The sequence below is a fragment of the Tachypleus tridentatus genome, chromosome 1 (genome assembly GCF_004210375.1).
Source record: "Tachypleus tridentatus isolate NWPU-2018 chromosome 1, ASM421037v1, whole genome shotgun sequence".
NCBI lineage: Eukaryota > Metazoa > Arthropoda > Merostomata > Xiphosura > Limulidae > Tachypleus > Tachypleus tridentatus.
The window spans coordinates 35,761,169-35,788,010 of NC_134825.1; the positions used below are offsets into that span (position 1 = coordinate 35,761,169).

General features: G+C 31.2%; 1 protein-coding gene across 1 annotated transcript in view; it reads left to right on the forward strand.

Moving 5' to 3' along the window:
• The window catches only part of LOC143246493 (inactive ubiquitin carboxyl-terminal hydrolase MINDY-4B-like), a 91,408-nt gene that overhangs the window by 24,487 nt on the left and 40,079 nt on the right, over positions 1-26,842 (forward strand). The window contains exons 2-3 of the mRNA XM_076493343.1: positions 14,753-14,866; positions 25,558-25,753. The gene's annotated coding sequence lies outside the window, so the exon portion shown is untranslated. The remainder of the gene's footprint in view (positions 1-14,752; positions 14,867-25,557; positions 25,754-26,842) is intronic.

The following is a 26,842-nucleotide window of genomic DNA, read 5'->3' on the forward strand; positions in this document are numbered from 1 at the left end:
TAAAGTACATATAAAGTCGCGGTAGAACGGAACATATCAACACTACATCTTGATTTTGTGTGGCGTTAAGTAGACAGAGTGATGTTACAGAAAAATGACTGCTTTTGAAAAGGAGATATAACAGTATTTTCAGATTAAAATATTCCTATATTAAAGTTGTAAAAAAACATTCAAACCGGGTATTTAGAATTTCGAAAACGGCATTATCTCTTGTACTTAACGGCAAAAGGAAAAAAGTAATGTGGATCAACTTGGGGTACTAAGACCATCCAGAAAGATACTTCAATAAGTCGAATCACATTTGTTGTAAGTAGCGTACGACATCTTCTCACTGGTAAAATCCCAGATTTTGATAACAAAAGCTTTCACTTGTCAATACTGCGTATTCTTACTAAGAAGTTTCTCGGTCTAAAAGATCAACACAAGACAAGTGAACGCATGTTTAACCATCGTATACTTGAAACAGCTGGAGAAGCAGCGTCTTTGGATTTCTGTGCAATCAGACTGTTGAAACATCTGCTTTAAAATCGTCGTTCTCGTGCACCAAAGGCTCGTGGAAACATCAGGATTGTGAGAATGCGTTGGAGTCATTTTCAATAGAAACTATGCTACAGAGCTATTGTCAAGATGTACGGTCGTCAGATAGAGCATGATCAGATGTAGTGACATAGCCTTTATCAAATTAGAAGAATGCAAAATCACTTTAATATAACGTATCAATTACATGTATAAGTTATTTAACAATTTTTTTCTTATTATTCTGTTAGCACGATTCATAAGAGCTTACACTAAATTAACTTTAAGTGTATTTGAAATAAAATTGTTAACGTAAGCCGATAACACTCAGAAGTCTGTTTTAACACACACGAATTTTAAAACATATTTATAATAAACGTTTCAGTTTGGCATAAAGATATACATACATCGATATATTCATATAAATCACTATATGTTTTGTTGTTATGTTATAATTATCCAAACTGAACTAGTGGTACATTAATCACACAGGCTTGGCAGGACCAGATGGTGAGGGTGTCCGACTCTCAGTCTGAGGGATGACGATTCCAATCTCCGTTACATTAAAGTTGCTCGACCTTTCAGCCGTGGGGAGCGTTATAGTGTTACGGTCAATTCTGTTATTTGTTGGTAAAAGAGTATACCAAGAGTTGGCGGTGGGTAGTGATGACTAATTGTTTTTTCTCTCGTCTTACACTGTTTAATTAGGGATGACTAGCGCAGATAGCCCTCGTGCAGCTTTGCACGAAATTCGAAACAAACAAGCATTATTCACTAAGTCCTACTCTCTTTGTCACGCTCTCGAGAACGCTTGTACTCTCTGTCTTTTATTTATTTTTGGAAGTGCTTAACAATACACATCGTCGCTTAGCATCAAACTATCAACTGATTGTTCTTGGGCCAACCATGGTGTTCATGTTGTTGAATGTTCAATATTAATGTTGATTTTTAGAAAGGTTTGTTTTAATTCTTTATTTTTGTTAACTTCGAAGATATAACAGCATAACAGGTATAATTAAATAATGTTTTAGTCCTTCGTTACGTTTACTTATTAGGCTTAATGGTTAAATTAGACTACAAACAGTCATATTATTACTAACTTTCTAGAGTTAGTGTTTAAAACGTTTTAGGTGGGAAAAATGTTAATAAATAAATATTATTTTGATATTTTAATTCAAATATAGTACGTACTTGCCCTTAAAACATAAAGCAAAATAAAAGTTTATTACTACAAAATATCTTTTCTCCTTTGTACAAGCGACAGAGTCAAAATGTGCGTGTTGGAACGTCCGTACTATGTTTTATGACCTAGAATACAGTGAAAAGGCTCAATATTGCTATTTAAATCTGTTTTAGAGTACGCACGTACTTTTTCTCATGATACATCTCATTTTTTCTGCGTAATTTCTAAGAAAAAGAATTATTTTAAGACTGATGAAATAAGTGAATAGTAGATGCATTTTGAAGGCACAAACAAATTTGTTTTTGCTAAATTCTATAATTATCTTTAATCATTCCAAAATGATTTCCCATCAACGTTGACGAACTTTTGTCGTAGTTTCAAATATTTTGAAAGAATATCACTATTCTATTATACCTGTTTAAGAAATTCTGATGTTTAGAAAGCGGAATTCAATCAGTGTTTCACCTGCAGGGTATCCGTCTTCTATTGAACTTAACGCGTATTGGATGGGAAAGCAATGTTATGGTTGAACATGAGGCATACTGGGCAGGTAGACCACCTTATGGTTGTGTCTGCAGAACAATACATATATTAATACATACTTTTGTACTTTGTTCAGAAAGTCTAAGTTGCGTGCTTGGAATGGTACATTGCCAAAGTGGTCCTGTACTTTTTTTAATGTATGCACTTTCGTGACAAGCAGATAATTTTTATTTTCAGTGTATTTCGAACTCCTCTTTGTATCTCTGTGCTTCTCTCTTGTTCTTTGTTTTTCTTGTAGTTTTATCAAAACTATATGATGTCTGTATTCATCTGTTGTTTTCTTTTTTCTTTACTGTATGGAATTATTTCACCATAGAAATATATTTTACAAACACAAATGATACATTACTGTCATAGAACCAAATCAGGGGGCTAAATGTTGAATTCAGCTTACATTCATGCACTTTCTTTTATTTAAATTACACTACATGTGGCAGATTTCCAACATATTATAGGAGGTACAATAGTCTTTCAGCTTAGAACAGAAATATCTAGATAAAAACAGTACTAGAATGTTGACGTTTTTTAGGAAACTAAAGATAAAAACATTGTCACCATACCCAGTATTTTAAAATATATATATGCTTCCATTTTTTGTTTCGAAAGCTTGAAGGTAATTATTTTTGAAACAAAAATTTTGTTTGTTTCTTTTTTGAATTTCCCGCAAAGCTACACGAGGGTTGTCTGCGCTAGCCGTCTCAAATTTAGCAGTTTAAGACTAGAGGTAAGGCAGCTAGTTATCACCACTCACCGCCAACTCTTGGGCTACTCTTTTACCAACGAATAGTTGGATTGACCTTCACATGATAACGCCCCCACGGCTGAAAGGGCGAGCATGTTTGGTGTGACGGGGAATAAGGGTCGAGTGCCTTAACCCACCTGGCCATGCCGGGCCTAGTTTTCTTTACAATGTAAACTACTAGACGCACATGTTGTCGTTATAGTGGTGTTCTTGACACTGTGTTAGTATATGTTATGTTCCGTGCGTTTGTAGACCTGAGTTGAGAAGTGATTAGAATGAATAATATAAATTATTAAACCGTGGAAATAACATAGGAAGCACGCAATATAAATCAGACAACTTAAATCACTAATGTTTTGTTTACAACAAAGTGTGTGTGACATTAATATCGGAATTCACCTGACGGAAAGTTTATTAATAAATTTATAATTCGTGACCGTTTTCCAACTGAAATTTTGCAGTCTTTTTATTTGTAAATGAATAATGTTATGTAGGTTTGAACAAAACAGCACAAGGCAATGTACTCTTTACTTGCTCACTTCATTTTATATATTCTAGAAGCTACAGCCACGTGTTCCGAATTTCATGTTGCTCTTCTTTTTATATGACTTTAATATTATTCGTATCATTTAATTTAATATAATGTTAAAACAGTAGTGGTTAACTCTACAGAATACAGTTATATAATCATGCGCAATATATAATTTTTCTGTATAGCACTGTAAAAAATCGTTCATTGTAATAGAAGTTTTGTTCATTTATATACAATGGGATACGACATATGAATATTTTGCTTACATAATAATAAAAAAATGAATTGAATTAAAAGTATTGGAACACAGTTGGAGACTTCTATTTTAATATTTTTATGTTGAATTAATATAGAATGTATATAATCATTTACGACAAGATGCTTATAAGACTCCACTAAAACATTCAAAATGGATAACACATGGGGAAAAACATTTTTAACAACTCTTAGTAACAACTTCAATATCTTAAACCAAAGTGTTTTATGTTTTGAGCATCAGACGTACCACGATTTTGGGATAGAAATATATATAATGCAAAGTTGCTGACAAGAGAGAAAGAAACAGTAAATAGCATTCTCCACTAGCATGATATTCTTAATTGACTGTCATAGTCATAACACCATCACAGCTTAAAGTACAGAAAGTTCTCAGCAGCATATCGTCTCTTGAATATTTCTATCTCTCAGACAGGACCTGACATGGCCAGAATGCACTAGAATCACAACCTGCAGGCCTTGGATTGGAAGCCCCTTTCTATCACATGCTCGTCCTTTTAGCCGTTGGGATGTTATAATGTTACAATCAATACCACTCATTTGGTAAAGTAGCGGCCCAAGATTAGGCGGTGAATGTTGATGATCGCTGTTTTCTGTCTCTAATTGTTCACTGTTAAATTCAGGATGGCTAGCCGAGATAGTCTTTAAGGCTTATCGAGCTAAAAGTCGAGGTTTGATGCCGATATGGACACACAGGAGACAGCCAATTGCAGCTTTACGCTTACCATTCAAGAAACAAAACAGTGTCATGAAATTATGTTCAATTTATATAATAAATGAGTGTATTACATAATTTAACTTAAAAGATAAGACCGATAAAGATCATTCATGATCAAGAACCAAACCAAAAAATCTGATACTGCCTTACCAACAACAAAACTAATATATTGAAATTGCGCTTGTAGAATAAGCGATTTGAACTTAAAAAAAATCTATTTTGCATAAAAATTACACACAAATTATATAGTGAAAAAATGTAAAAACTTCTGGCAAAAAGTAAAGAATGAAAGAAAGCTTTTCGTTCAATTCCAGGTCTTTTCAGTTCAGTTGGGATACGACAAACATAGTATCGGATAAGTTGTTATTTTTATCAGTAAATGATGACAACAGCTCTTACGATGGTGAAGTTTAATCATATTATGATTAGCAATAAATAAATGTAAATAATATGTTAGTTAGACATCTCCTCAAAACAGATTAGGAACGAGTCAAATATATGTGTTTATTTTTATGACTTTCATAAGTTATTCACGTTGCATGAATAAAAGCAATGAACAATAATGAAAATATTTTTTTTATCTTTTCAACTGACACTTAGGTTTTCTCAGTCCTATGTTGCTTTCTTCAATTATTTGTTAGCTTAAAACACTTAACACAATTTTCAGTTCGAAAGTTTTTATATTTATATCAAAATTAAATTATTAAAATTTCGTCATTTAAAAACCTGACTAATGTTTCATTTTACTTTGGTTCAATAGGACCAAATCCAATAAGTGTTTTGTAACAAACGAGTAGGGCCTGGCATGGCCTAGCGCGTTAAGGCGTGCGCTTCGTAATCTGAGGGTCGCGGGTTCACGCCCGAGTCGTGCCAAACATGCTCGCCCTCCTAGCCGTCGGGGCGTTATAATGTGACGGTCAATCCCACTATTCGTTGGTAAAAGAGTAGCCCAAGAGTTGGCGGTGGGTGGTGATGACTAGACTAGTTGCCTTCCCTCTAGTCTTACACTACTAAATTAGGGACGGCTAGCACAGATAGCCCTCGAGTAGCTTTGTGCGAAATTTCAAAAACAACAACAACAACAACAAACGAGTATTACGTTGGTTCTACTAAAATTAATCATATCCTACCAATGTTGTACCACAGAAGTTTGTTTGAATAGAAGGTATTAGAAAAGAATCATATCTACTGAATGTGAGTTAGCCGAACAGCCTTTCTGAAACAAAACAAAAATTATTTACGTTATTGTGATAGATGTCATTTTCTGTGTTAATTCATTATAATACTGAAAAGAATAATTTTAGGTAACAGCTTTTATGTTAAGTGATTTAACAAAAATCCTCAGAAATCTAATATGAAAAGTCAAGTTATCACAAAATATAACAAATATTAAGGCATTTTGGGAAACAGCGGACGTTATCACAAAAGTCCCATTTTATTCTTGAAGATAATAAAACCAGCTAAACAATTTCATCAAATAGATAACATAATAAAAAAACAGCGTTTAACCAAAAAAAAAAATACCCCGAGCGCAATTTCACGAGTTGTGCTCGTAGTACTTTGCAGTAGGAAAACTGAATTGTTGAAAATTTAAAGGAGAGAGCTACTAGAAAAACACTGACCTGCCTTACCTGTAAAGACAGAGGTATCTAATGCAAAAACTATGTCTTCGTAACTGTGGAAGATGGAAAGTTAAAGATATTTGAGAAACACTATATGAAAGTGAGGGGAATATCAAGTCCCCCGCTAGCACAGCGATAAGTCTACGGATTTACAACGGTAAAATCAGGGGTTCGACTTCCCTCGGTGAACTCAGAAGATAGCCCGATGTGGCTTTGCTATGAGAAAACAGACACACACACAGAGTATTAAACCGTTATATTGATTAAACTTCCGTGTTTTTTGCTTTTTGTTCTGCAGGAGACGGAATTGACAAACATGAACATTGCCACTACTTAAATATATTTTGTTTAAATTTATTTTCACTGTATCAATGGACTTGTGTACTGATAATACTTTGGATGAAAAGAAGGCTCTCTTCACTAGAAGGGTTTGAAGAAGTTAAACATATCCTAGATGTTATCCTTCATTGCAATATTGAATAAAGATAGACAAACTGGTTGTTGTTTAAGCACAAAGCTACACACGAATTACACTATGTAACACAAATTTGGTTCCTGGATACTATGTGTTATTTCTTAATTGCTTATATTGTAAAAGTACAGAAAATAACCATTATTCACTTCAAACATTGCTTTTGTGACCTGAATAATGAAATTTAGACATTAACCTATTTTCTGTGTAAAAACAGGCAAATTTGCACATTTTAATTTACACAAGATCTGAATAAAACAACATATGAATCAAGATTTACATGTATTTATACTAAAGTTATACAAAAATGTTTTGAAGTGAGTAATTTTTCGAGATTTGCGACTGTAATGTAAATCACTTTCACGTATCAGTCCCCAAATATAGTCTCCCATCATGTTTTCGTTATACGCCCTTTGGTAGCGGTGTTTAAAGTCCAGTATATTTTGATGGAAGGGCTCATCTTGCTCCTCTGAGTATGCCCCCATGTTCTCCTTGAATTTATCAAGATGAACGTCAAGGATGTGGACTTTCAGGGACATCCTGCAGCCCATTTTGCCGTAGTTCTTCACCAGAGCCTCAACCAGTTCCACATAATTTTCCTTGTGATTGCCCAAGAAGCCCGGAACCATTGCAACAAAGTTGACCCCAAGCTTTTTTTTTTCGTTCCTTCTGAGCTTCTTGGGAAATTCTGTGCACTTCAGGATCTTCTTTATTTGTGGTCCAACGAAGACACCAGCTTTGACCTTTGCATCAAATAGCTTAGGTGAGAAGTCTCGAAGATACTTGAAGGCTGCAGACTCCTTATCAAGAGCTATGGCAAATTGTTTCATAAGACCCAGTTTTATGTGCAATGGTGAGAACAACACTTTCTGGAGGTCCACTAATGGCTCACGCTTGATATTGTGCCTCCCCATTCGGTCCTTTGTGACCAGTGCTTCCTATTGTATAATATAAAACCTTACTATTTAAGCAACCAAAATTTGTCCGTCTTACCTTCTGGAGATTGTTGCAGTGCTCGGAGGTAAAATGAGGTGCCCATGGTTTGTCTTGATCCCCAACAGGCATGCCAAAATATGCCTTGTAGGCTTCACACATTTTGGCAGATGCTGTCACAGAGTACTTTTTCGCTCTTGTCTTGATAAATTGGCCACATACATTGCAAAATGCGCTTGGAGAATGCTTGCAGCTTCTTGACGCCATCTTTGATGAAATTAAATAGGTCTATGTGCTCACATGGGCAGCTAGAACTAAAATGAAGTGGTAGTGATGAGCCCCTTTATATATGTATTACTATGGAAAGTTCTAGAAAATTCTAAAAGGTTCTTAAAAATTCTCGTTAGTTCTACAACATTCTAGAAAGTTCTTGAAAATTCTTGTAAGTTCGAAAAAACTCTCTATCAGCTATTCAGCATTGAATCTACCTGGAATGTTTTGGAAAATGGGCACATTTGAATATTTCATTACCCAGATCACAAAAGCAAAGTTTGAAGATACAAATAGGTATTTTCCATTTACTTTAAGCATAAGCAATTCGGAAATAACACTTTCTGCCCAGGAACAAGAAAAAGTAAAAAAAATTGTTACATAGTGTTATTTGTGCTCTGCTCACCGTGAGTATTGAAACCTAGTTTTTAGTGTTATAACCCTTCAATCTTACAGCTGAACAACTGGAGGGAAAATTAACTAATAAAAATAAAATTATTTTAACACTTTTAATAATCTACTACTGAAGATTCTACATATTTTGGCCCATTGGTAGAAATAAAGCATATTAAGATAACTTTGTTTAAGATGTTGTTGTGGGCAAATAAAGAAAGAAAACATTTCGTTATTTCCATAAATTGATAGAAAAAACTTACTTCTAGTTCAAGGAAACGTTCAACAGGAAATTAGAAACAAAAGAATTGCTTTAATCAATCTTACTTTCGATTAAAACATAGTTTAATTACCCCTGTAATAATCTATATAGTGTAAAATAAGCCAACTAACGTCTGAAATGTAGTCCCTGAAGAATTATGAAGTAACATTTCCGTGACTACCCAGTTGATTATGGCCTGGTTTTCTGTGGAGAAATGCCAAGTTTTAGAGAGATGAATTAATGTTGTACTTTAGTTTAAAACAGGTAGAAATCAACACGCATATTAATTTTTGTGTTTCATGGTTTATGGATATAGCTTAATTAGCGATAAAATATCAGAGTTAAAAAAGGTGTTTGACATATCAATGTGCAATGTTGTTAGTGCTCTTAACATGCATGTTTCCTGGAATTGTGACAAAATAAAACTTTCGGATGATTTATTTCTTGAAAGTATTGAAGCACAAATAAGGAAAAGGTGTGGTATCTGTGACAGATCAACCATCGAGGATTATGTAAATACGTTCTCTTTCGATTGCCCTCTAATGGCAGGGCAGTATGTTTGAGAACTTCTACTGCTAATTACTGTCTTTCGATACCCGTGGTGGGCAGAGCATAGATATATTCTAATTACGATTGGAGTAACCTACATGGTGCAAAATAACAACTAACGTCTGAAACGTAGTTAATGAAAAACTTGTAGTAACATTTCCGTAACTTCCCAATTGATTATAGCCTGACTTTCTGCAGAGAAATGCCAAGTTTTAGACAGATGAATTAATGTTGTACTGTAGTTTAAAATGGGTAGAAATCAAATAACACGCATATTAGTTATGTGTCACTTTGTGCTTAACTTCAAACAAACAAACTCTTTAGAGAACTTGATTTATTACTAAGTATCCTCACCATGGGGTGGAAAAGAACTTTCAAGATCAACATAACATTAATTCTCTTTCAATGTTTGTAAATGTTTCTTTTTTTCACAAGATGCTCATGGTACAGTTTTATACACAACTACGCCAACAGTAAAGAATTAATCAGTGGAAACTACATCATTCATCTCATTTTAATTAACTATATCTTGTGACCAGAATAAACCTGAAGCAATAATAAACCATTTATATGAAAAAGAGAGTAGATACAGTCATAGAATAGGTACTTGAGACAAATTTACGTTTCTGAATAAACAGTGGCTTTGATTACCATTATAATACTGAGAAAGTTCAAGAAACAGTTTCCTATTTAGTGGTACTTCTACGTATGCTCCTGAACATAAGAGTGGGAAACTGGCATAGTGTTTTACTCAGAGAAGCAAATAAGTATATTTTAAGACAAAAATTTAGCTGGAAACATAATTTATGGTACATTGTTTAATAATGCATACATGACTCCTATTTTGTATCAGCTTGTTTTCCAGGCTTCTTTAATTTTGTTTTAATAATTGTCAATAGATACTTTCAAGATTTAAATACTATCTAGTAAGGATACACCTAGACGAATAAAGAACGAATTACATATGTATTTACTGGCACTTTCTACTTAATAAGATTATTATATTTTGTTGTGAAATTTTTCAGTTTGGCCGATAGGCTCCATTCATGAATAGAAGTAATTATATGTGTTAATTGTATAAAATACATCAATGTGTGGTTCTCGTATGTCGTTTTTTGTTAACTTTGCACAAATATATTCGAAGGCTATCTGTATTAGCCGTTTTTAATTTTGAACTGATAGACTGGAAAAAAAAACTTGTCAATACCACCACCAGTTAACCAGTTCAACTCATTGGTTGTCGTCATCCAATAGAGGAATTTGACTGCTACTATCATAACGTACCCATAATCCTACAGTGAAGAGCGTATTCTTTATCATTATTGTTATTCTGTGTCCATGAGAAGCAGCAAAGGGGAGGAAACTACAGTAACTTATATTTACAATGTGGTGCACTCATCAAAGGGTTTCACCGTCCCTAGTTAACAGAGAAAGAGATGTGGATTATTATATAAAAACTTACTTTTTAAAAATGTCTAAATAAAATTCAAAAGAAGAAAAATCAAATCAACTCTCATTTTCATACACAGATTTTAGAAGTTTTATTTCAATACAATATTCTTTAGGTCGTTTAATAGTATAAAAAAACATAGACAGAGTATTCAAAATCATTAAATGTCACCAAATTTTATTTTATTTGTGCCATTTTGCAGCTCCGGTAGAGGTTACAATATGCAGAAGGATGCATTGTATGTTTTCCATCTATTTTCTAGAAGTTTAATAATGCATAAATCGTGTTTAAATTGACGAACTCAGTATGAGAAAGTCAACAGAAGTGTGCATGTCAATTTGTATAGCTTTGTATTCTGATCTATTAACTGAAACATGTTTTACATGTGCATTTATAAATAAGAAATTACCATGTTTCTTTAACCAGTTACGAAACTATGTTAGGCTTGAGAAAAAACAACATATTTTGACCATGAAACTTCGTTGCAGCTGCTTGTTAAAAAGAAGCTATTGCAGTTAGATAGAATTATTTTGTGTCTCAATGAGAATTGCATGGAAATTTACTATACCAAAATAATTTAGACCTTACTTGGATATTTCTTGAATATGTACAATATAATGGTTTTGTGTATTTTGAATTTGCGCAAAGCTACTCGAGGGCCATCTGCACTAGCTGTCTCTAATTTAGCAGTGTAAGACTAGAGGGAAGGCAGCTAATCATCACCACCCACCGCCAACTCTTGGGCTACTCTTTTACCAACGAATAATGGGATTGGCAGTCAAATTATAACGCTCCCACAGTTGAAAGAGCAAGAGTGTGACGGTGGATTCGAATCCGTGACCCTCAGATTACGAATCGAGTGCCTTAAGCACCTGGCCATGACGAGCCGCACAATAAAATGAAACCGGATTAAAATTTATAAGGATATGTCGCGACCAATACTTACTGATTTCTAAAATAGAAGAAACAATATTTTGTATATTTGCTGTTACTGATTGAATTGGTGGTCTTATTTTAAGCACTTCATTGCATTACCACAGATGCATAAAATACAGTAACGAACTAAGTATATTTTTATGGATAGAATAATACATTTAATGGAACTTTTCTACGGAAAGATATTAATAATTTAGTCTAATGAACGCTTCAATAAATTATATTTATAGATAAAGGAAATAAGAAATACCGAGTGAAAACATGCTCGCCCTTTCAGCAGTAGGGTGTTATAATGTGACGATCAATCCACTATCCGTAAGAATCATATGCTGGTTTTAATGATATTATTGTTTATTACACCATCCATAAGAAATAAATGCTGGTTTTAATTATACTAGTGTTTGTTAAGCTATCCATAAAAACATGCTCCCTTTCAGCAGTGGGAGCGTTATAATGTGACAATCAATCCCACTATTCGTTGGTGAAAGAGTACCCTAAGAGTTGACGGTAGATGGTGATGTTTAGCTGCCTTCCCTCTAGCTTTACACTGCTAAATTAAGGACGACTAGCGCAGATAACCATTAAGTATATTAGCGCGAAATTAAAAACAAGCAAACAAACAAATCCACGTTCTTCAGTTTAATATTTAGTCGGATAATAAATGTTTGTTAAAAAAAAAACCTTCTTACGCTTTAAAACGAGAACATGTAACTTCATAGGAACCCGTTTGTAAGATCGATTTTTTTGCCATTCAAGTAAGTAAGAAATAATAAAAACTTACATGGTAATTTAAACATAGTTCGTCAGCTAGTTACCCATCTGTACGATATCAAAAATATTGTGTTATAGTTGCTACTGATGCCTCTTTCAATGAGTATGTCCATCTTTGGTATTAACTACAGTGTGTGATTTGCTACTGAATCTTGCTGCTAACATCACCACATGTTTATTAAAATAAGTCATTACTCCTTTTACAAAGAAGCTTTACGTGTAATGATATTTTTCGACGTGTCTCTTTTTCGCCTCTCAGTCGGCGTTCCAAAACATTCGAGAACATTTTTTTTGCGTTCTGGGCTCTATTCATGTCACACTATAGTTGCATACTGCTGTCACTGTGAAACGATACATTATCATGCTGAAAGAAGTAAAAATTCATAGAATTTCGTCAATCCGAAGAGCATAACATTCAGTGTCTAGAACATTATTGTTACTAATGAACAAAGCCAAGTAAAGTAGATCACATATATAACATTATTAAACCACTCTATGTTTGTAATAATCCACTTATTTCAAAAACAAAACACAAATCAATGCTCTAGTAACTTATTTCTTTCGTTGTTTTCCCAAAGATTTATACCTAATACAAACTAGAGCTCTACAATAGAAGAATTGAACTACAGTCCTGTTCTCTATGTTAAAATTCTGAGTAGTGGCAGAGGAAAAAAAAATCAAATAATGATTAATTTGAAATTCTGTGCCGATTTTTCATGTTTACTGCATGTTCAGTAAATTCGTAGTTTCTCATCACAATTGTGTTAATGTTTGAAAAAGAAACTGATGTGTCTCGGAAATTTATATGGTATAAGCTGCATTTAATAAGCAACAATTTTGAAAGTATTTTAATAGTATTTTGACTCTGATTTCTTACGCAGCATTACACCATGGAATTTATATTTATATTAAGTGGAGGTAGGTGAGCTTTTAATGTCTTTGGTAACATAGGATAAATACAAACCCAAAATACGCCTTTAAGTTTGACATGTGCTGATTTTTCATTCCAAATCTTTTCACACGTTTGCAGTTATAACCTCAAGCTTGCCGAAGGTTTTTAATTCACAAAATATTTTTGATTCTTCAAAATATCATATTAGATTGTTATATATTAAATTCTTTTTTTTACTTACATTTGTACTGTATTTTTAAATTTAAGTGCATACTGTAGGAAACCGCAAATGAAAGGAAAATACGTATATGAGTTACAGCTGCCAAACTCTTCACTTTTTCTAATACATTTCACAATTTAACAAACTCGAAGCCAGTCTGTCCAGTTGATTTATTTTATTGTAACTCGTAAACATGGATGCCCTTCATTTGATTGATATTTGCACATTCCATTTAGGTTATATCGTTATTGTTAACTATATTTACTTAGTAACGAAATATTGTTTCGAAAGTTTATTTTATTTTATTGTTGTTGTTTTGAATTAAGCACAAAGCTACACAACGGGTTATCTGTGCTCTGCCTACCACGGGTATCGAAATCCGGTTTTTAGCGTTGTAAGTCCGCAAACATACCGCTGACTTACTGGAGGGCATTTATTTTATCTAATATGAATAGATTAAAATTTACCGCTAGTTTTTTCAAAGATGCTACATTTTTTAAGCAAACAGTTAAATGTTAAAACCAATATTTTTTTACTTAAGAATATTTTCAAATATACAGCAGTTTCATACAGTTATTGATTGAAAAGGTTTAGGTCAATTAAAGTGTGTTTTATGATAAATGTGATGGAAATTAGGGAACAACATGTGTGTTAAAATGACAGATTAACATTTTTTATATTTTAAATTCATATTTATTGGCCTCAACTTTCATGTTATTCATTCTTTTTTATAAGATATGTAATCTTTGAAAGAAATCAGTTTAACATAGTATTGAATATTAAATATTTTCAACGGCAGTAAGTCATGTATTCTCGTCTTTTCTAAGTTTTCCTGTACAAAACTGTTACTTTTTCTAAAGAAATTGTTTTTCTTTTGATGTTTTATAATAAAAACTTGTTATATGTCTAACTGTTGTAAAATCAATAAAATATACTCATTTCAGTTGTAATCACAAATAAACAACAACAAAGCATGAAAATTAGCGATATTTACCGCTATAACTAACATTTTAGTACATTTAATCTATTTTGATTATGGTTTTTATTATGAAATATTTCAAAATATAAAATATAAACTGTGTTACACACCTAATGCACTCCCTCTCCAACTAGGGATGGTGGTATATCTGCGGAATTACGACGCTTGAATCCGGGTTCAATATCTATACTTGGCAGACCAATGATATCTCATTGTGTAACATTGTGCTTAATTACAAGCAAAAAATTCACACTTAATACAGGCCGTAAATTTACGGTTTATTTGAACGCAATAACGAAGAGCTAAAGCAACTCTCTCACTTTCAGCAAATACAATCAAAATTTAGAGGAATCAAATTTTAAAATATATAAAGGTGATAGATAATACTTTTCAGGACAAACCTTTATCATGAAAGGACTCATCAACACCTTTATTTTCTCTTCTTTCATTGTAAATGTAACACATCTTTATGTGTGTGTATCTTTTCTTGTAGCACAGCCACGGACTATCTGATGAGCTCACCGAGGGGTATCGAACGCTGATTTTAACGTTGTAAATCCGTAGACTTACTGCTATACCAGCAGGTCCTCCTTTCTGAGAAGTCGAGGTACTGGTATATAATATTATGTGAATATTTATGAAAGTTATTTTTATGTTAACCTCATTTTGTGAATGAGATAAAGACATAATACAAAATACTCACAAAAAATACACAAACATCCCATAAACATAAAATTATCTGTTTATATAATATAATTAATAAAACAAAACTGACGTTGACTCATAAAAATATGTTTCATCTATTGATGTGATGCATTATTTTTTAGTCTATTTCTGATATTGAATTGTGGATTTTGCTTTGAAAATTTCTGATAGCGTGGCTAGCTTTATTAGTCATTTTTATCTCTTTTCACTTTTATGTTGCTTATAAAATTACGATAATTTGCTACTGTTGCCGTATCAGCAAATCAAAGTAACATGTAATCTAGCAGTGGGAATCCGGAGAGAAGCAAAGAAAGATAAAATGCTTGTTATTGGAATAACTCAGTAACATAGTTATCCATTACAAGTAAAGTGAAAGAACTAAAATAAACAAACACTTTACAACAACACTTCCATATGGACTAGTGACAGACCCATGGACCTGTTGGGTAATATTAAACAAATAATTCGACTTGGCTTTCTCAGAGCCAATGTACCACTTTAAAATAAACACATGCTTCAACGAAATTTTCTAATTAACTAAGCTATACACTAGCAAATGGGTTGCGACATGTTAGGCCCGGCATGGCCAGGTGGGTTAAGGCGTTTGACTTGTAATCTGAGGGTCGCAGGTTCGAATCCCCGTCGCACCAAACATGTTCGCCCTTTCAGCCGTGGAGGCGTTATAATGTGCGGTCAATCCCATTATGTCTCTTGATGTCTCTTGAACATAAGTTGCTCATTGTCCCAGACATCAAAGTGTTCCGGTGTCGAGACTGTTCCAGAGAGTTCCAGGTTTTTCCAGTTGTTCCGGTTCTTCAGCTAAGTTTTCGTGATATACAAGAACACTGGAAAAGTATTTATATACACGTGCATGACTTGCTCTACACTAACGCCATGTAAGGTTTAACTGCTACTTTCTCTTACACCCTGGCACAGCGGTATGTCTGCAGACTCATATCGCTAGAAACCGGGTTTCGATACCTCTGGTGGGCCGAACACAGATAACCTAGTGTGTAGCTTTGTGCTTAATTTCAAAACAAATAAATAAAGAAATTATTTCCCTTAACTAATAGTATTACCAGGAGGAACTATAACCATGTAGTACAAAAGTTTAAAGTAAACTGAGTAATATAGATAAGGTGTTCAGGTTATAAACATTATGGAAATAAGAAAGTTTATTAAAAATATAAACCTCTATATCAATCAATATTGACGGAAGTATAATCCTTCACGTTGACAAATGTTAGTTCAATATAAGTCTTCACGTAAATAATTGTTTATAAAGTGTATATCCTTTTCTGTAGAATGGGACTCAGTGTAATTTATTTCTTGCTTATATTGTAAAGGTCCTCGAGTTGGTTGACTTATGTAACCATTCTGGATTGCACACCTTGGGTTTCGAAATAAAACTATTGTGATTGGTATTTTGTCTACCCGGACGACGCTCTTTCGTTCCCACGACAGAGCAGACTTTTGAAAAGGTATCAGCCTCCCTTAAAACTAAACAGAAGATTGGTTTGAATTTCGTGCAAAGCTATACGAGGGCTATATGCACGAGCCGTCCTTAATTTAACAGTGTAAGACTAGAGGAAAAGTTATCGCCACCAACCGTTGGGCTATTATTTTTAACCCTAGTACACACACTAAAAAAAATTACGTTGCCCACACTGAGGGTCATTTTTGACCCCCACCAAAAATATTAAAAAAAATTATTTTCTTATAAGCAAAGTATAAATTTGGACAAAATATTTATTCTATACAATTTATGCATACACTCTGGGTAACTTTATGGTCATTGCAAGCCATTTTACTACATTTGATACACTTTGAAGAAGTTTTTTTCCTTGAATCACGTGCGCATATTTGACACCATTTCCTAACGTTCTCTTCAGCAACTTTTTGTCTTTTGGAGGGATCACTTCATTTGTATCTTCTTCAGGCAGTAATTCATCAGTAAGCAACTTCAGAAATTCACGTCTTGCTCTTTTTTGGTACTTTGATGTGAATTCTGGATGGCGCTGGCGATAGAGAAGGTAAGCATTGTATGCGGCAGCATCAAGAATGTTATAAAATAGTGCCATTGGCTACCTTCTGGTCTTTCTTTTTGTGGAAAAGAATCTAACTATTTGGTCTAGTGTATCGACTCCTCCTTTGGTGGAGTTATAGTATGATATTATTTCAGGTTTCCTGATTCATCATCGATTGAGGGCTCTCTATGCAACGTAGATAAGAATATTCTAGAATGCTCGAGAACATTTATAGAGTGTTCTAGAATGTTCTAGAACACAAAATTTCATATCAATATATTATTTGATTGTTTACCAGAATTGTAATTGAGTTTTTTAAACGGGGGTCAAAAATGACCCCCAATGTGGAAAACGTGAATTTCGACATTAGACAAGGGGTGTAATACCCCATTTGCATAAAATACATGTAAAACGTATTAGTATAGTATGTTATTAGTATAGATTAAATTAGGTACATTTTTAGGCCCGAAAGTCACACCTTTGATATTTCTATAACAACTTAAACACAAGTGGGCCCATTTTTGACCCCCACCGTATGTATGAGGGTTAATCAACGAATAGTTGGATTGACTGAAACATTATAAGGCGTCTGAAAGGGAGAGCATGTTTGGCGTAACGGGGATTTGAACTCACGAACCTCAGATTACGAGTCGAGTGCCTTAACCACCTGGCCATGCTAGGCTCAAAAGACGATAAAACATATGGATATAAAATATAAACAGGACATTGTTATACAATAAACTTTAGTTTAAAAAAGTGAGGAAAACAATTTACGTTACGCAATAAAATAAAACTTAAAATGAATTAACATATTTTGACAGCTTCCAACACCATGATCAAAAGTAAAAAACAATCTACCCGAACAGCGAAATTTTATATAAGAATGGTCAAACTCACTGTAATTCACTTGGATGGCATGAATACTGCACGTATGAACTCAATATACAACACAAAACGTCAATAGATTGTTTGATATTAAGTCATTTACTGTATTGAGTTCATTTAAAATTATTGTTTTATGTCGCTGTATTGAGTGACCTGTTTCTACAATGCGTTGGGTCAGCAGACAAATTGAAGTCTTTTCCTCACGTGCAAAACGTTAACGTCAATTAATGCGGTATTTCAAATTACGTTTAATTTGGCCAATATTTTTTATAATCAAATCTAATTTCATACATACATTTTGTGTATAATACTTACTGTATATTTAGTGCTAAGAAGTATTATTATACTTTTAATAAAATGAGGGAAAAAACATGCCTTTTAAATACATTGGTAACTCACCCAGTTACAACGTTTACGTAGGTCAATATCACAATATTGTTTCTTTTCTTATCACAAACACTGCTTCGTCTACTGCATTCCTAATTTAAATTTAAATTGTATTTTCTTTGTATTAAACGTTCAATTACGCCAACGGTGTAACTTCCGTCATTACCAAAGACTTTTATATAATTAAATTCGTTTCTTTAAATCACTGTATCGGAACAAATGTTACATGCACGGTTTATATGAGTATAAAAACCTGTTAACTTTTGAGAACTTGGGTGCTACGATATTTGATGTGACAGCATATAAACTGAGTGAGATTTTCTGTAAATAGTTGTACAAATATAGCTCTATTATTATTTCTTTTTACAATTTCGTCTGAGAAAGATAGACAGTTGTCTTGTTTAGTTTCATAGCTTCAGATTGATCAACGTTATTTAGGTGATCTGTAAATGTTATCAATTTGGTATCTCTAAGCTGCCAAACCAAAAACGGTGGCATAAACAAATCCACCCCAACAATCTACCTTTATAACTGAATTATTAAGAATTATAATTATAACCAAATTATTAAGAATTATAATTATAACTGAATTATTAAGAATTAGAGTTATAATTGAATTATTAAGAATTATAATTATAATTAGAATTATAACTGAATTAATAAGAATTATAATTAGAATTATAACTGAATTATTAAGAATTATAATTAAAATTATAACTGAATTATTAAGAATTATAATTAAAATTATAACTGAATTAATAAGAATTTTAATTATAATTAAAATTATAACTGAATTATTAAGAATTATAATTATAACCAAATTATTAAGAATTATAATTATAACTGAATTATTAAGAATTAGAGTTATAATTGAATTATTAAGAATTAGAATTATAACTGAATTAATAAGAATTATAATTAGAATTAGAATTATAACTGAATTAATAAGAATTATAATTAGAATTAGAATTATAACTGAATTATTAAGAATTATAATTAGAATTATAACTGAATTAATAAGAATTTTAATTATAATTAAAATTATAACTGAATTATTAAGAATTATAATTATAACCAAATTATTAAGAATTATAATTATAACTGAATTATTAAGAATTAGAGTTATAATTGAATTATTAAGAATTATAATTATAATTAGAATTATAACTGAATTAATAAGAAGTATAATTAGAATTAGAATTATAACTGAATTATTAAGAATTATAATTATAATTATAACTGAATTAATAAGAATTTTAATTATAATTAAAATTATAACTGAATTATTAAGAATTATAATTATAACCAAATTATTAAGAATTATAATTATAACTGAATTATTAAGAATTAGAGTTATAATTGAATTATTAAGAATTATAATTATAATTAGAATTATAACTGAATTAATAAGAAGTATAATTAGAATTAGAATTATAACTGAATTATTAAGAATTATAATTATAATTATAACTGAATTAATAAGAATTTTAATTATAATTAAAATTATAACTGAATTATTAAGAATTATAATTATAACCAAATTATTAAGAATTATAATTATAACTGAATTATTAAGAATTAGAGTTATAATTGAATTATTAAGAATTATAATTATAATTAGAATTATAACTGAATTAATAAGAAGTATAATTAGAATTAGAATTATAACTGAATTATTAAGAATTATAATTAGAATTATAACTGAATTAATAAGAATTTTAATTATAATTAAAATTATAACTGAATTATTAAGAATTATAATTATAACCAAATTATTAAGAATTATAATTATAACTGAATTATTAAGAATTAGAGTTATAAATGAATTATTAAGAATTATAATTATAATTAGAATTATAACTGAATTAATAAGAAGTATAATTAGAATTAGAATTATAACTGAATTATTAAGAATTATAATTATAATTATAACTGAATTAATAAGAATTTTAATTATAATTAAAATTATAACTGAATTATTAAGAATTATAATTATAACTATAACTGAATTTCTAAGAATTATAATTATAACTGAATTATTAAGAATTATAATTATAATTATAACTGAATTTCTAAGAATTATAATTATAACTGAATTATTAAGAATTATAATTATAACTGAATTTCTAATAATTATAATTATAACTGAATTTCTAATAATTATAATTATAACTGAATTATTAAGAATTATAATTATAATTATAACTGAATTATTAAGAATTATAATTATAACTGAATTATTAAGAAATATGATTATAACTGAATTATTAAGAATTAGAATTATAACTGAATTATTAAGAAATATGATTATAACTGAATTATTAAGAATTAGAATTATAACTAAATTATTAAGAATTATAATTATAACTGAATTATTAAGAATTATAATTGTAATCATAATTATAACTGAATTATTAAGAATTTTAATTATATTTATAACTGATTTATTAAGAATTTTAATTATATTTATAACTGATTTATTAAGAATTTTAATTAGAATTATTACGAATTATAATTAGAATTATAACTGATTTATTAAGAATTTTAATTAGAATTATTACGAATTATAATTAGAATTATTACGAATTATAATTAGAATTATAACTGAATTATTAAGAATTAGAATTAGAATTATTATGAATTCGAATTCGAATTATTACGAATTAGAATTCGAATTAAAAATATAACTGAATTATTAAGAATTAGAATTATAACTGAATTATTAAGAATTAGAATTATAACTGAATTATTAAGAATTAGAATTAGAAGTATAACTAAATTATTTAGAGTAAAACGTTAAAACTTGTCCACACAATATTTTGTTCGTAATATTTCTTATCAATTTGTGAAAATAATTTTCAACATTTATTCTATAACATGTAATCGAATAGAAGAGCAACTGTCGAATGTTATGCGCGTGTTATCTGGTACGTCATAAGCAGAACTATATCTTTCCATTAACTGAAGCTGTTTGGATTTTTTTTTTAATGTTGTGCAAAGCTACACGAGGGTTATCTGCGCTAGCCATCCATAATTTAGCAGTGGAAGACAGCTAGTCAACACCACCAATGGCTAATCTCAGTATTTGTTGGTAAAAAATAGCTCAAAAGTTGGAGAAAGCCTATTCGGTGTGATTAGAACGTGCGACCCTCGGATTACGAGTCGAGTGCCTTAACGACCTGGCCATACCGTGCCTTAAACAAATCATCTATTTAAGTAAACATGAAGGTGTTTTCAAAGAATCGACCAATGTATCGCTATTCTTTTTGTTGTATAATGTTTTCAAAATGGGAAGAAACGTATCTCAAAAGCTTATCTCAGAATTTAAGGTGATTGAAAGTCACAGCCATTTTGATAAGTTAAATATCCGGGAATTTCATTATATCTGTAAATTTTGACTCTGTTTTTTTAAAGCAAGAAAAATAATCTTTTTAAAAGATGACTGGAAATCCAGTGACAAAAATCAATATCATAGTTGGTATTAAAATGGTACGTGGTGTCCATAAGTTATTGGAATACTTTATTATCAGACTTTTCCAAATCACGTGATCTGTGGGAAGTGTGATATTGGCATTCGCGATTTGTAATTATGGTAGCCATAAATCTGAGTGGATTTGCTTTGATTTTTTTTAAACTATGAAAAAATTGCTTATACAGATAAGTTAAAAGTACTTTATGTGGATTGTTTTGTTAGGTTTGAACCATATATTAAACTGACAAAATTATAAGATACTTTAAAAACTTGGATGGCTATAAATTATTTTTAGCAGACCGTTAAAGAGATTGTGACTTGTGTCTTTGGAGCTGCTAAAGTGAATTTTGATTTTTTGCAACTTTTACTTTCGAGTTATATTGGTATTTATTTCTTTTAATGTTATCTTCATGAGTTTCTGTCTACACGGTGGTATCTGACCGACTCCGGCCTAATGTAACGATAGTACCTATATCATTTAAAATAAACGTTACTCGTTAGTGGCTGTGAAATCATTGATCAATTGTTGAATAGTCCTTACCAACTATCAATCGTATGAAACTTGTACAATATTTACTGACATAGTTTAAGCTTATACAAATATTACTTAACAGTTTTATTCTGATACTGTTCATAAGAAAGTCATTCTGGATAAATCTGTTGATAAAACGATAATTACATACGAAAAACAATCATAGTCTGCTGCATAATATACGCTAAAAACTTAGGTTTGTCTATAACTAGTTACACCGTTAATATACATCGATATGAACACCTATTGTGGATCGAACGTAAATGTAATATTTATTGTGGTTATCCATTCCCTTTTCCATTGCAAAGTCACTATTAACATTTAACATAATAAATAACTTTCTAGCCTTTTGTAAAAATTAACATTAGTAGGTAAATATATTAAAAAGAGAAAGCACACAAAAAATCACTGTTTGATTTACTACTATTGTAAACATTTATATTAGAACTGTTTGATTTACTACTATTGTAAAAATTTATATAAGAACTGTTTTATTTACTACTACTGTAAACATTTATATTAGAACTGTTTGATTTACTATTACTGTAAACATTTATATTAGAACTGTTTGATTTACTACTACTGTAAACGTTTATATTAGCACTCATTTGTTTTCAATTTCACGCTTATTTGCAAACATTAAGATGATGTAAATCGTTTTGCTTTATAAGACCTCAATCTTACTGTTGAACATCCGAGGAACGTGGAGGGCCACGAGAAAAAGATAGTTGTAACATGTAAAGTTGAGAATCAAAATTAAGCAGTTTGAAAATAAGAAATATAAGTTTATTTAAATGAACTGCAAACAGTAGTCTGTAACAAGAACATGTAATAAATTAAATAACTTGTGTCGTACACATGTATTCATAAAAATATTTCTTGGTTGATTTAAAGTACTTCTTTAATCATTGTTTAGTTGCATAACTGATTAACTGTTGATAATTTCTAATAATCTTAGGCGTAGTCTAGGCTATTGATAAGAACCTTTCTCATGTTGATTCCCAAAATATTACAATAATCTCTTGGTGACAGTAAATAATTCTTAATGGACACATTTAGGTATATATTTATTTACATCGAAAACCAAAACCGTTAAAGCACTCCAATAAAGTGTGTCACATTAAAAAACATAATGCTTTTGACTGTGAATTTAATTTTAATCGAAGTATCTTAGTGAGACATTTTTATGACAATCACCAGATTCGTGACGTATGTATTTCTAGAATTTTCGCACAAAGCTACTGTATAGGGGCTATCTGTCTCTATATTTTATCGGATAGACCAGAGAGAATACAATTAGATAAATACTCTACCTGCATCTTTTGGGCTACTCTTCTTTGACCTAATAGTGGGTTTGACCATTTTTCTCATAGCAATCACACTATCCCAAAAAGAGTTTATTCGACAATTAGACATGTTTAGGCATGCTAAACAATTACGTCAGATTGGTCTCTCGCGATGTGTCGCTTTTTTGGTGCATCTGGTCTACAAACAAACACAAAATTACGAAACATGAAAACAAAATAAGTAAGTAAATAACCTACAGATAAATATAAATGTGTAAGTAACAATTAAAGCAATAAGTAACTAAAATTTGGAATTATTCTTTTTTACAAAATGTTTACTGTTTCATTAAATTTCAATTATCTTTCAAACTTGAAGAAACAGTTAAAATTACACTTTGTAGAATAAAAGTCTGCTTAATATGATGTAGGCTACGGCCTATGTAACGAAAGTGAACAACAGTTACCGAATAGCATTGTGGGATACTGCGCATGAGTGAAATATTTGCCTTATTGAATCTGCTTTTACTATTTTACTTTCAAAATATAGCCTATATAGAATTACTGCAACAAAAATATTATACATTGAGAAAGTCTATTTCGAATGGAAATGAAACTGACGTTCTGGAGGAGAGGTCAATTTCTGGACGGAGAAGGTTTCAGTATTAATTGAGTTTAAGAAATGTAATGAATCTTAAACGTGTTACCCATAAAACTCGTTCATCAGCTCAATCCCACAGTTAATCAACTTGGAATCTTTGCACTTAAAAATAAACCATTAATCTTCTAACGTTTTAAAGCATTATCAAAAAAGATTAATTAACGCATTTCATATAGCGACGAATTGCTTTTTTATTATTCAAAAAGGATTTAAAGCGCTTGATGCTTGTTTGTTATTAAAGGAAAAACTATACAGTGACTATAAGTAACGTTCCCACAACAAGGATTAGACCCTGAATTTTATCGATATAAGCCCTCAAGTATACTGCTGAGTTACTGGGCGGGCAACAATGAATGAATTTTTATAAATAAAAGTAACATTAAAATAGTTTGTAATTAAGCATAAAGCTAAACAATGGGTCTTCTGTGCTTAGCTCATCAAGGGTATTTAAACCCGGTTTCTAGCGCTGTAAGTCCCTAAATATACTACTGTGTCACTGGGTTTATGGGCCAACGTAAAAAGTGTTTTTAATTTTGCTTTTACCAAGATATATCAAACAAGTGACATACTTACATCTCATGGACCAGCATAGCCAGGTGGTAAAGGCACTCGACTCGCAATCTACTGGTCGCAGGTTTGAATTCCCGTCACACCAAATATGCTCGCCCTTTCAGCCGTGGGGCGTTATAATGTGCGGTCAATCCCATTATTCGTTGGTAAAGAGTAGCCTAAAAATTGGCGGTGGGTGGTGAGGACTAGCCACCTTCCCTCTAGTCTTACACTGCTAAATTAGGGACGGCTAACGCAGATAGCCCTCGTGTAGCTTTACATGAAATTCAAAACAAACCAAGCCAAAACCAAAGTTGCGTTACGAAATCAGTTGTTGATAACTTAACAGTTTAAAAATGGGGCCATACTATAATTTGTTTGGTTCCGGAACATAAAAGTGAATAAAAAAAACAAAATCTCAGTGAACTTGTACGTTGCGTGAAAATACAGGTGTGAGAAAATTTACATAAAACTTGCCTCTTTTACAGAACATATTTCTTTACAGCAATTCATACAGAGAGGTGTATTTTGAGTTTTTATTTATATTTACATGTCTAGAAATAAGAACCAAGCTCGATTTCTATTTTGTACGATCTTGCAGGTTCTATTGTTTGTGTTGAATAATTTATGTGATGAAACATATGGCTTTAATACAAGCAGTTTTATTTTTAGAGAAGAATTTCATTCGTGCTCAACACGCACAGGACAGGATTTATTCACTGTCACTCTAGACACTCGATTAATAACAATCACAATTAAATAAAATATGAATATTAAACAGTGTTTGTTTGTTTCAGAATTTCCCCGCAAAGTTTCACAAAGGACCGTCAACAAATCGTTGCATTTGACTGCCACTCTTACAACACACCTATTGCTTCAAACTGAGAAGCAAATTACTACGATAAGAAGAATCATCAAATACACAGTCGGAGAATGCTAACCATTATGCCATGAGTGTTCTTGGAGTAAACCAATCACCTCTCAATAGAAAATGTAAGAATAAACTCACATAATAATTAAATTCTGAAAGTTAACCTTTCTATGATATATTACATATTACAATTTATCTTGGATGAGTCTCCGATTTAGTATATTAGGTATGACGATCTCAAATAACTAGGAATTTTAATTTTAATTTAAAAGTTATTTGAATGTGGCTATGTGTGAAATTTATGCTATTTGCCAACCAGATTGATACACACAGTATTGCTTTTTAACACAAATATATTTTAATATACAAGAAAATACAATTTATAAAAACGATTGATACAAATATTTATTTCAAATAATTAATTCAAGTGAAAAATTTACAAACAATATCTTGGTCCACGAGGTGCAAATTGCTTTCATGTTGATACATAGATATACTTTACTTGAAGAAAATGCAAGCTAACTCTATTTTTGTTTACGCTATAGGGGTTTACGAGCTTACTTTTCACAAAGGAAAGTAGATATCTAATGTACTTGTAGAAATACTAACGCCCGAAGTTAATTCTCTGAAGTTGATTAGTTCGTTCCTGATCAAATGTTATAGTTTTTCGATCAATAAACTTAATCACAATTATAGCTTCCGAGGCTTATAGCATACCGACTGTAGCTAATAAACAATGTATAACTGTCTCTCGACTAGCTGCTTTTATACGATTCACGCAAGATTTTCGAACGTTCAACAACGTTCGAAAACGCGTAAATTACATATAGGTAATTTTTGCTCACAAGAATCTTCTACAAATTAAGAAAACAGGTAGGACTTGAGCAATATACATCCAACAATATGGGTCACGTGCATCAAACTGAAAAAACGTAGGTGTTAAAATAAATGTATAACGGTAAATACGTTACAGACAAAAGTAAACAGACTTTAGTTTTCTTATATAACACTGAACTATACAATAGGCTATCTGTATTGTGCCATCATGGGTATTGAAACCCAACTTTTAGCATTATAAGTCGTGAGACTGACAATTAAGTCATCGGAGGATGACTGATAAAATTAATATAACACTTGTTTAAAACGTTAAATATTGTACATTATAATACAATACTGATCGATTGATTTAATATCATAAGTTTCATTAGCAT